Below are 10,718 nucleotides of genomic sequence, written 5' to 3' on the forward strand. Positions count from 1 at the left end.
GCCTCAACGTCCCAGTTATGTTATGATGACAGATGCATCGCTTCAAGGTTGGGGAGCGCATCTCCAAGACCACGAAATACAAGGGCATTGGTCCGACCACAAAGCTCAACTTCACATCAGCCTGTTGGCGCTAAAAGCAGTGTTCTGGGGTTTGCAGGGGTTCCTCCCCAGAATACACGATTCGACAGTAATGGTCAGGACGGACAGTACAGCGACAATGTTATACTTATTAAAACAAGGAGGTACAAAGTCAAAGCTCCTGTCTAATCAAGCACAGGAGATTTGGAAATGGCTACTGCTTCACAACATCTCTATCCAGGTTCAGCACGTTCCAGGAGTACACAACACAAGGGCAGATATCCTGAGCAGATCAGCCAGTGTTTCTCAAGAGTGGGAGCTAGCTCAAAGTAAACACCTGAGAGTGTTTAGTCGGTGGGGCACCCCATCGTTGTATCTGTTCACAAACCAACACAACTCGAAATGCAAGCACTTTGCAAGCAGGTTCCCTCAAGCGGGATCATGGGGCAATGCACAACATCTGCGCTGGACAGGAATGTTCGCGTACGCATTTCCTCCTTTCCCTCCGATATCGAGAGTGCTACGGAAAATCAGATCAGAACCATGCCACTTAATTCTGATAGCCCCAGCATGGCTGAGACAGGCCTGGTTCTCAGAGCTTCTCCAGTTGACAATGGCCCCCAGAACACAATTTCCACTATTTCAGGACCTGATCTCTATGAACAACGGACAAATTCTCCATCCAAATTTGACATAGCTGAACTTGTCAGCCTGGAACCTCACGAACATGAATTCCAAACCCTAAATATTTCTCAAGAATGCCGGGATATACTAACACAATCTCAGGCAATTTCAACAAATGAAACATATACCGCAAAAATGGAAGAGATTTTGCCAGTGGTGTGCATCTCAAGCTCTGCATCCCTTTACTGCTTCTCCAGAGCAAATCCTCCCGTACCTTTTGCATCTGGCCAAAGCAGGTCTCTCTCATGAGTCACTAAAGGTGCACCTAGCAGCAATTTCGAGATATTGGAGGGTTCCTAACCAACCATCGCTATGGTCGCAAAGAGTGATAAAAGAATTTCTTAAAGGGCTTTTCAGTGTTTCCTCTATTTCAACACCCGCTAGTCCCTTGGCAGCTTAATACGGTTCTAACACAGCTCATGAGACCACCCTTTGAACCAGTGCATAAAGCGGAATTACAGTTTATTTCATGGAAGACGGCTTTGCTGTTAGCCCTCACGTCAGCTAGGAGGGTCAGCGAGATTCAAGTTTCTCAATTGCAGAACCATTTCTTCAATTTCGACAAGATAAAGTTATACTTAAAACGAATCCAAAATTCATTCCTAAGGTCCCTTCCTTTTTTCATCTCCATGAACCTGTAGTATTGCCTACATTCTTTGGAAATCCTTCGGAAGCGGAGAGAACCCTGCACTCTCTTGACATCAAAAGATGTTTGAAATTCTACATTGACAGAACGAAGTCGTTTAGGAAAACAAACCAACTATTTCTAGCCTTTTCTGGGCCTAGAAAAGGTCTAGCATTAACCAGATCTCGAGATGGATAACTTCTGCCATTGCCATATGCCACGAGAAAGCTGGAAAACCTCTGCAATTTAGAGTAGACGCTCATTCCACGAGAAAGATGGCAACTTCAGGAGCTCTATTTGCGGGGGTGTCGCTTCCAGACATCTGCAGAGCGGCGACATGGAAAAATGTGCATAACTTCACTAGACACTATTGTCTAGACACTGCGTGGAAGGAAGATGCAGCAGTGGAACAAGCAGTTCTACGTCATTTATTTCAATAAGGTATTTCTCAAACTATATGTTTATATATCAAAAGTATGTATGTATATGTAAAACTATGCATATTATTAACCACTCGTATATGAATATGGTATTTGCATATACAATTCTGTCATTGCCTGTTCATTATTAATGGATGGCGTCTAGGGGTTTATATATCCTAATGATTAGGAGCAGAGCCCTGAGACAATAGAGGGTTCTATCCTGGAAACGCAAGTTGGTATGTGTACTGCTCTCTATTCTGATACAAACATGTGAATATATGAAAGATTCAATACTGGAGAAAAAACTAATTACTTACCTGTACACTATGGTTCTCCAGTATTGATATCTTTCATAGATTCACATGCGACCCGCCCGTCTGCCCGTTTCGCAGGTAGACCATTTTTATGACTAGATATATCCTTGTCTCGCACTCCGGGCTGGAAATCAGAGGTAGGATGGCTCTGCTGGGGAGTGTGATGTCAAGGCTGGCAGCTGATTGGGTGAGTTTTGGACCACATAATGATGAGGTTTGGTTACCAAACAATGTTGTTCCCTATGGGTTTCTATGCAGTTTTCTTTTACTGCTATGGTCATTCTGTTACCCTGAGACTCCCGCCATGACGACGGGGAAGATACAAGCATGGGAATCTATGAAAGATATCAATACTGGAGAACTATAGTGTACAGGCAAGTAACTCGTTTTTTTTCAAATCATTCTCAAGGTGTGCACCATCATAACACTACATATTTTTGAAACCACAAATGAGACCGCTGTGCAAGCCAGATTTGCTGACCAATGTTTAAGGGACAAATTCAACACCTTTGCAGCATGTATCCTGAGTTCAGACAGTATGATCATTTAAATCTTTCACCAGCTTGTATGGAGATTTAAAAGGTAGTGTAACATCCTACTACTAAAATCTGCAGATGGTGTTAGAATAATGGGCCTAGTCTTATCAAAGGATGTTATTTTACCTTACTTGCTCCATGGTGCTCAACCCAAGCTTCTTTTCTCTTTAATAAAAGTTAATCTGGGCACTATTATAGTCTGCAGAAAATCTCCAAAGCAACTCATTTTTGGGGAACGACTCAAAAAATTGTTTCTTCCAATTAGATTGCCTTCTCCACCACAGTAATGGAACATTGTCCTATCAAAACTGATGGGATCTCGTTTTGATCCAATTCACAAGGATACAGTAAAGGCAGCTTTCCTGGAAAGCAGCTTACCTCAGGGGGACCACCTCATTTCAGGTTATTACGGACAATGTCTCTAGTCCTGAACGCTTCTTCTACAAACCATTGACTTGAGGTACCTTAATTTAATTAATTCAATGGAAGGAAAAGAAAAATGCTACCCCCAGAATGTTTTAGACTAAACCAACAAATGTCCACGGCTAGAAACAGTGTCTGTAATGACATGAATTGAGGTGGTCAACCTAGCTTTCCTAGTGGCCATCATTTGAGCTCGAAGAGAGAGCAAGTCACAAGCTTTATCGACTGTTTCCACCTCGATAGGGTTGTAATGAAAACGCATCCTTCTTTTCTCTCAAGTCTTTTATGACTTTCACATTAATCACACTATTAGTCTGCCTACTTTTTTCCACAATCCATCCATGGCAGCAGTATGTATTTTTCATTCATTAGACCTTAGAAAGAGACATTTGCTGTTATCTTGACAAAACAAAGGACCTGGGAAAAGCAGATACATTTTTCCTAAATGATGGCGTGAAGGCACTGAGAAATCTCTCTAAATAGAGAGACTGTTTTATTAAAAATACACTCATGATAGTCAAGGTTGATAGTGTTTTTCCTGTGTCTTTCTGCTGTCCAACGGCTGCTTTCTAGTTGACTTGTATAACATCAATGAAGATCTCACGAAGTAGAAGAGAAGTTCTGCATCGTAGGAATCTCCATAAACAATCAGCCGCCTCCTTGGCTGGATAGGGTTGGGCTTTGGAAAAGAAACATATCCCATATCCCATATCTCATTGTGAAAAAGAACTGACTCTGTGAGGCAACTGCCAGTAAACTGTATCATGGGTAGGAGAACCGGGAATCTTGGAGATGGGGTACTTTTTTCTGTTTTCGCAATGTAAGCCTATCAGTCAGAATATTTTCCTACATTTTACCAATTTCACCCCTTTTTTGCACTTCAGATTCTGCATTTCAGGTTTGAATCTAGCATTAGGGGTTCATCAGTTTATTTCCATGAAGCCATAGCCTCTGTTAGGCTATTACACAGTACTGGTCATCATAAGCACAGGTGGAGATTAACACCCTGTGATATATTTAAATGGACAATGTAACCGGGGTCCAGACATGTAGCTGGCAATTATTCTAATGTTTATGACTTCACTAAAGATTCCTACGATGCAGACGTCTGACTACAAGTAAGTAACCTTTTCTTCTCCACAAATTTGTAGATCCTAGATGATCATGCAGCCATAGCTCGAGTTTTCAGGAAACTATTCAGCAGGACAAACCCACCAGTGCCTGTAGGCAACACACAGCACAACCAATCATGGTGGCTGCCCCAAATGAACTAATTTTATTTATATTGTAAATCAAAATGAAATGTGTTTACCGGACATTTTCTTTTAACATTTCACCACAAATGATGTGTTACTAGTTAGCCACAAGCTTTGCTTTCTGTGCTGGACAAATCTAATTTGGATCATCTGGAGACCACCATTGATGATAATAAAATAAAGAATTACATCTATACCAAGCATTAGCTTTAGACAATTTAATATAATGTGAACCATTGAATCAAAAATGGATATAAGTCTATCTGCACATGAAGTATAAAAAGCAGCATCCTTTCTCGTGGCAAACTCTTTCTAACTTGACTCTGGTAGCGCAACATGAAATCTCCTGTTTAAGCTATTTGTTGGGAGATAACAGAATCTGAAGTATCTGAAGATCATTTGTAGACTAAGAATAAATGGTTATTTTAGATATGAAAATACAGTGAATCTCCATGGCATTGAAACAACCACACTGGCTACCTTCAAGCCCAGTTCACTTGCAGGTGCCATAAATGGCTTCATAAGCAGTGTGGCAGAAATGGCAGCAGTGGTATAAAGTTGCTGTTAGGCGACTTAGGCCCAAAAGAGCTTAAGATTTTGTGATTTTTCCCCAAAAAACTAATCTGGTGCGAAAGAGAGGGAGTTTTAAGTCAGGTCCACTACGGATTTAGTGGATGCTTATATGTTTTGTTGACAAAAACATTCAGGCAAAAAAGACTGAAGAACAGGTTAGGTTCTTAGAGCCGCCATTGTTGTGCCGGGCAGTTGGAAGCTGACTTCTCACCTCATAACCTCTTCCTGGCAGCAGACTGGATCTGGAAACGTGAAATAGATCTGTTATGCTGATAGGTGGCACCTCAGCAGCCAGATTCACCCTCAGCTAAAACATCACAGAGTCATGTAAATCACCATCCCAGAGCACTGATGGCACTTTAGTTTTTCTGTGCTCTTGGCCGTGGATCCAGAGTTGTTGCCCCAGAACATTTTCTGTTTAGTTTTTGCCACTTTCAGTATTTTCAACATGTCTCCCCCCAAACATTTCAGGGTTTAAACATTATTCCTCCTGTCAAAACAAGATATCGCTTTCAGCCCCCACAACAACCATCTTTAGAGCATAGGTCCCAAACTTCACTCCAAGTCATGTGCAATGTGTGGCTTCATGCTTCATGCACTCCAGGGCCAACAAGCAGATGAAGGCCAAGCAATATATGGCACAGGCTCTAGATGAATATCAGACGTGTTGGCAGTCAAGACCCAGGTCCCATTCCACATCCCACTTAAGCTGTCCTTTTACCAACAAGATGGCCACTTGCAAGGACAAGGACATCCTTCAGGAAAAATCACAAGAAACATTGTGAGAGAAATTCATTAGCTTCTTGCTCCTGCTCAAATGGTAGGTCTTTCAGACAGAAGTATAATTTCCGGAATCAGGCCTCAATGTCCTCTTTGCAGCCTATTTTGGTGGAAAGTGATCTGATGCCATATTTGGCTCTTGCATCTCACTTGGAGCCTTCTGCTTCCTTCCCGGAGTGTCCAACCCGTAACACTGACCTTGCACAAATTCCAGTGTGCTGGTGTCTGATCCCAGTCCTGAAGTATAACAAAAATTATATGAGGAGGCAGGGTAGGGATACTCTGCCCTATGGGTAGGAGAGAATTGACAATTTTGCCGAGATACCAAAGTACTTCCCCAAGATTGCAGCAAAAAAAAAACAGTGACTGCCATATCATATATAAAAATATGGGGCGGATGTGTCAGTAGGTGCCCACTCCCAGGCCATTTAGTGCCCCAGGGACCCCTTCCCTGGGACCAGGTATATTTAAGGGTAGGGGGTGCACTTTTTCGGCCCAAGGGCCACATGCCATGGGAACAGAAGTAGTTTTTTTAAGGAAAGGTGAACGCAACCCCCCTCCCTCAGCTGTTTTCAGCCCTGTGGACCCTATGCCTCTGGCGCCATAGTATTTTTAAGAGCAGGGGACGCGTGGCTCCTCTCCCTGAGCCTTTTTAAATCCCGGGGACCCCATCCCTCTGGGCCCAGTGTATTTAAAAAGGCCCTTGAGACCCCATCCCCCAGGGCCATCACTTTAATCTAAAGAGAGAGGTCTCTGCGTCCACCTTCCCCCGAGACTTTAGAGGCTCCAGGGACCCCATAACCCAGGGCCGGATCACTTACTTTGTCCCAGGGAGTCCATGGGTGGGGAAGCATGTGTTTGTCCCCGTCTGGTGGGAGCGTTTTCAAATCTATCGCTAAACTGAAGCGAACGCGAAGTCTGCTCCCAGCGGGCTGGAGCTTTAAAATGTGCCCACCAGCCTGGAGGAGACTTGTGTTCTGTTTTCCTGCCCGCACTGATGCAGTCGGGGAAACAGAACACACATTGCTCCCTCCTGGAGAGAGCAGCATAAATAGATGCTTTCTCTGGTCGTGAGCCCCCATGGGCCCCAGCAGGCTCCCCCCGCCCACCCCCGAGGACCCCAAAGTTGTGCCTGGTGGGTGTCCTGGTTGGGCACCGACCTTTAATGATATAGGCCCCCTTCCCTTAAAAAAAAATAAAATGACTGGACTTTCACTGGTGGTTCCGCTTCGACTCGTCATTACTATGATGTCATTTTGGCACAGATTGAGCCTCTTACTCCAGCCAAGGCTGTTTCATTTTTCGTCGTCACCGGCTGTGTCCTTGAATCCAACAACTTTTGATCTGTTACAAAACAAAGCAAATTTTCCAGGAAGGATGCAAATCACAGCATTTGAGGAGTCCTCTTACAGGCCTTTGGTTTGCTGGAGGGGTGGTTTGGTCATGATTCAGGCCCCATTCGATGCCAAACATAATATTCTATAACAATGATAATAGCAGTGAGACAGGTAGCCTTTTTTTGCGCCCAACTAAGTTGGATGCTAGTGACTATCTGGCCCTACAGAATCCCTGTGGCCTGTATAGTTGTAATTGGATCTGGAGTGTCTTTAGGGGACTCCAAGTGAGGAAGTGCCTCAATTATGACTGTTCTTCATAAGGCCACATGTTCTTCATAAGGCCACAGAGATCCTCGAGTTTCCTTTGCCTGTGGAGAACAAGGCTAATATAATCAAATGTATACAGCCAAGTTTTTGATGGACCCATTTTTGATTGGAAAAAGCAAACCAGTGTCTTTCCCTGGGGCGAACCACCAGGTCTACCCACCACCACCATCTGGCTTCTGAGTATACACATTTTTGCCAGCTAACACATCTCTGGAAAGTCTTGTTGTCCTGGTTTCTTCTTGAATCATGTTCTTCTGGTCCAACTGATAGGGAGTGGAAAAGGATTGAGACGATGAGGAAGAATTTATTTGAGGAGCTTTTACAATTGCTCTATTAATGCAACTTGCCTCCTTGCCCATTAATCCTATGCTCTGTGGGAGATTGTGCAAATTTTCTTTTCAAATCTGCCATACCAATGATGCGATACTTACCCAAACCTTGTGCTTGATATGCAAAATGCAGCCAGCATATTATTTTCTCCTGTCTGGATACAGATGATTGACTGGTGCAGTCTATTGCTCTTTAATTGCCTTCTGTTGCCATGCCTGGATGCCCTCCGTGTGCTAAACCATTCCTTTCCAGGTTTTGCTGCCTCCCACTCCTTGTGTTCCTCTGTCACTCCAACGACCAGTATTGTAAGTCAGGGACTTCTGTTTTACCGTGCCTCGACAACTTGCTGCTGAAGGCAGTACCACCACAGATGTTGTCTGATGACCTGCACACCACTATTTCCTTGCTCTTTTATCAGGGGTTTTCTATCAACCTCCCCAAATCTTTTCCCCAGCCCTCCCAGTGTCTTCTCTTCCTTGGAGTGCAACTGGACAGTATCTCCGTCAGGGTCTTTCTGCCTCCCCATATATTTTGGGACATTCAGGCTATGACCCTGATGTTTCCATTGAGATCTCTTTTTCTGGCCCTGACAGTGATTTTTCTCTTTGACCTGCTTATGCCTCTCCAGGATTGCTGTAGGCACTGGTGCAGTCTATTTGTTGGCCCTTTTGGCTTTTCTTAGTTTCCCAGATCAACCTCATTGTTGAAGTCTTTCAAAGGCAGGCGTTTACTGAAGAGGTATTCTCATTTGTCAACCCGTCTCTATTTGCAGTGCGTCAGTTTGACCTTAACTTGATTTTCACTTTCTTGTTAGGTTGAGCCTTCAAGCCCATGCGCAGTTGTTGTTTTCAGCTTCTTACCTTGAAGACTGTTAGTGTTTGCATTATCTATGCTTGGTGCGTTAGCGAGCTACAGGCTCTGTCTGTTTGTACTCCCTTACCACACTTTTCCCTGACTAAGAAATGCTACAAACTAAGGATTATTTTTTGTCAAAGATGGGTATTCTGTTTCAGGTGGATCACTATACAATGTTCTACTCACCAAAGAGTAGGAGATACTACATCTTCTGGATCCTCACAGGGTTCAGCTTTTACATTGACAGGACCCTGGATTGATGATCAGCGTTTCCTTTGCTATGCTAGCTCCAAGAATGACAAGGCAATTTGGAAACAGCCCATTTCTCAATTGATTTTGCTGTGCTTCAACGTTTGCTATGCTCTTGCCAAGAAGGAACATCCTGATGGCATTAGGGCAGAATACACAAGGGAAAAGAACACTTCTTCAGCATTGTCCATGGGCATTCCTGTCATGGATATCTGCCTAGGAATTAATGCTATATCTATATTTTAGGACTTATTTCATTGACCATCTCCACGGATCAGCCTCTGTGGAGATTCTGAATTGGAATTGATTCATGAGTTGCAGTTTCCTCACCGTTCCCACCATCCTCCCTGTTCCGAAGAACGGAAAGATTACATTTAATAAGGTCCCCTGTTAGTTTTGTACTTGAATTTCTTTCAATCTCATCAGCCTTGCCAGTCTCATCCCTGCTTTTGAGGGTGAGGAGAAAAGGATGGGTAACTGATGTCAGCACAACATGTTGGGGCCTTATACCATTTGGTGATATCTTATATGGGAGTGGAACCGGGAGTCAAGTCGACATGTATGGAAATAGTAGAGCTCTTTCAACTTTCTATAGCCCATCTGACACCTGGGAGAGAATCAAAAGGTGATGAATCTGCAGGCTGAGAGAGTATTTACTAGAAAGATTGTTACTGAAGGTAAAAAACGTGTTTATTGCTCTAGGGGAGTTTTTCAAATCTATCCCCTACAAAACCATCTTGGTATTCCCAACAGATATCTTATTTTTCTCATTACTTTTCAAGAGACATTTTGTTTAGGTGATTGTGAACTTAAGAGACACCGACATGAGATGGGTTCAAGAACGTATGCCACTTGAGTAAGTGCTGTCCTGGATTGCTATGCTTTTTAATTCCAGTGTTTACATAAGTTGCATCTAGCTGCACCAAATCACTTCCTTTCTCTAGGCAAGCCCGACATTTCATCACTGAGTTTTTTGTAGGTTTTTGCTTATCCTGTCCTTTGGCTGCCTGTTAACAGTACCATATTATGGATCAGGAAAGGACATTTCTGCAAATACATTAATATTTGTGTCCATGTATTAAAGCAGTTCAAACTTGTCTATGGTTCATTAATGCAAAGCCTTTATTGATGAGTGAGCGCTCTAAGTAAATGTTATAAACTCGGACTGCACTACTGACAGTGGTCCCAGTATAAAAATGTGTACACACTTTGCAAAGTTTAACATTATGGGGCTATGTATAATGCCTAGTTATAGTATGCAGTTCCTTAAGTGAGATGGGAATGGGAAGACAGGTCTTTCTTCATGATGACCTCACACAACCCGAGAGGTGTCATGCGTCATCATTGGATTTGCTCCTCGTCGGGCCGGCGCTGCAATCCCCGACAGGCTCACCGTAAACCGGGCTCTTTGCCAGAGATCTTTTTGAAGAAGCCGTGGGGTGCATGCTGGTAAGTAAGTCTGGATCAGTCCTATTCCTAGTCCAGACCTTATACTCAGTGATAGCCCGCTAAGAACATTATATCCTCATAGGGCTTCCTTCCTTTTTAACTAGGCCGGATCTACCTACACTATTAAAAGTGCTTAGGAATCAGACTGATTGGCAAAAAAGCAATAATATTTTACTGTCTCAAAAAGTACACATTGCCACAGTAGTCTCTTTCACCGAATAAAACTACTTTGTGTGCCAATATGCTCCTTGTAAAAGAGGAGAATGCTGTCACTCAGTGTGACCATTCTATAAATGGAGAGCAACACATTTTTATAAACACAAAAGGTCTTGGTTAGCTCAAGGCCTAATTAGAGGCCCAATTCTAAAATAGTCACAAAAGTGCACCTTTGATATATGCCCTTGCATTAGTGCAGTTTTCCAGCTTTAATGAATCACAATAATTTAAAGACGTACGCCAGAAATTCATGCTCCTAGATAA

Source organism: Lissotriton vulgaris, chromosome 6 (genome assembly GCF_964263255.1).
Source record: "Lissotriton vulgaris chromosome 6, aLisVul1.2, whole genome shotgun sequence".
Classification (NCBI taxonomy): Eukaryota; Metazoa; Chordata; class Amphibia; order Caudata; family Salamandridae; genus Lissotriton; species Lissotriton vulgaris.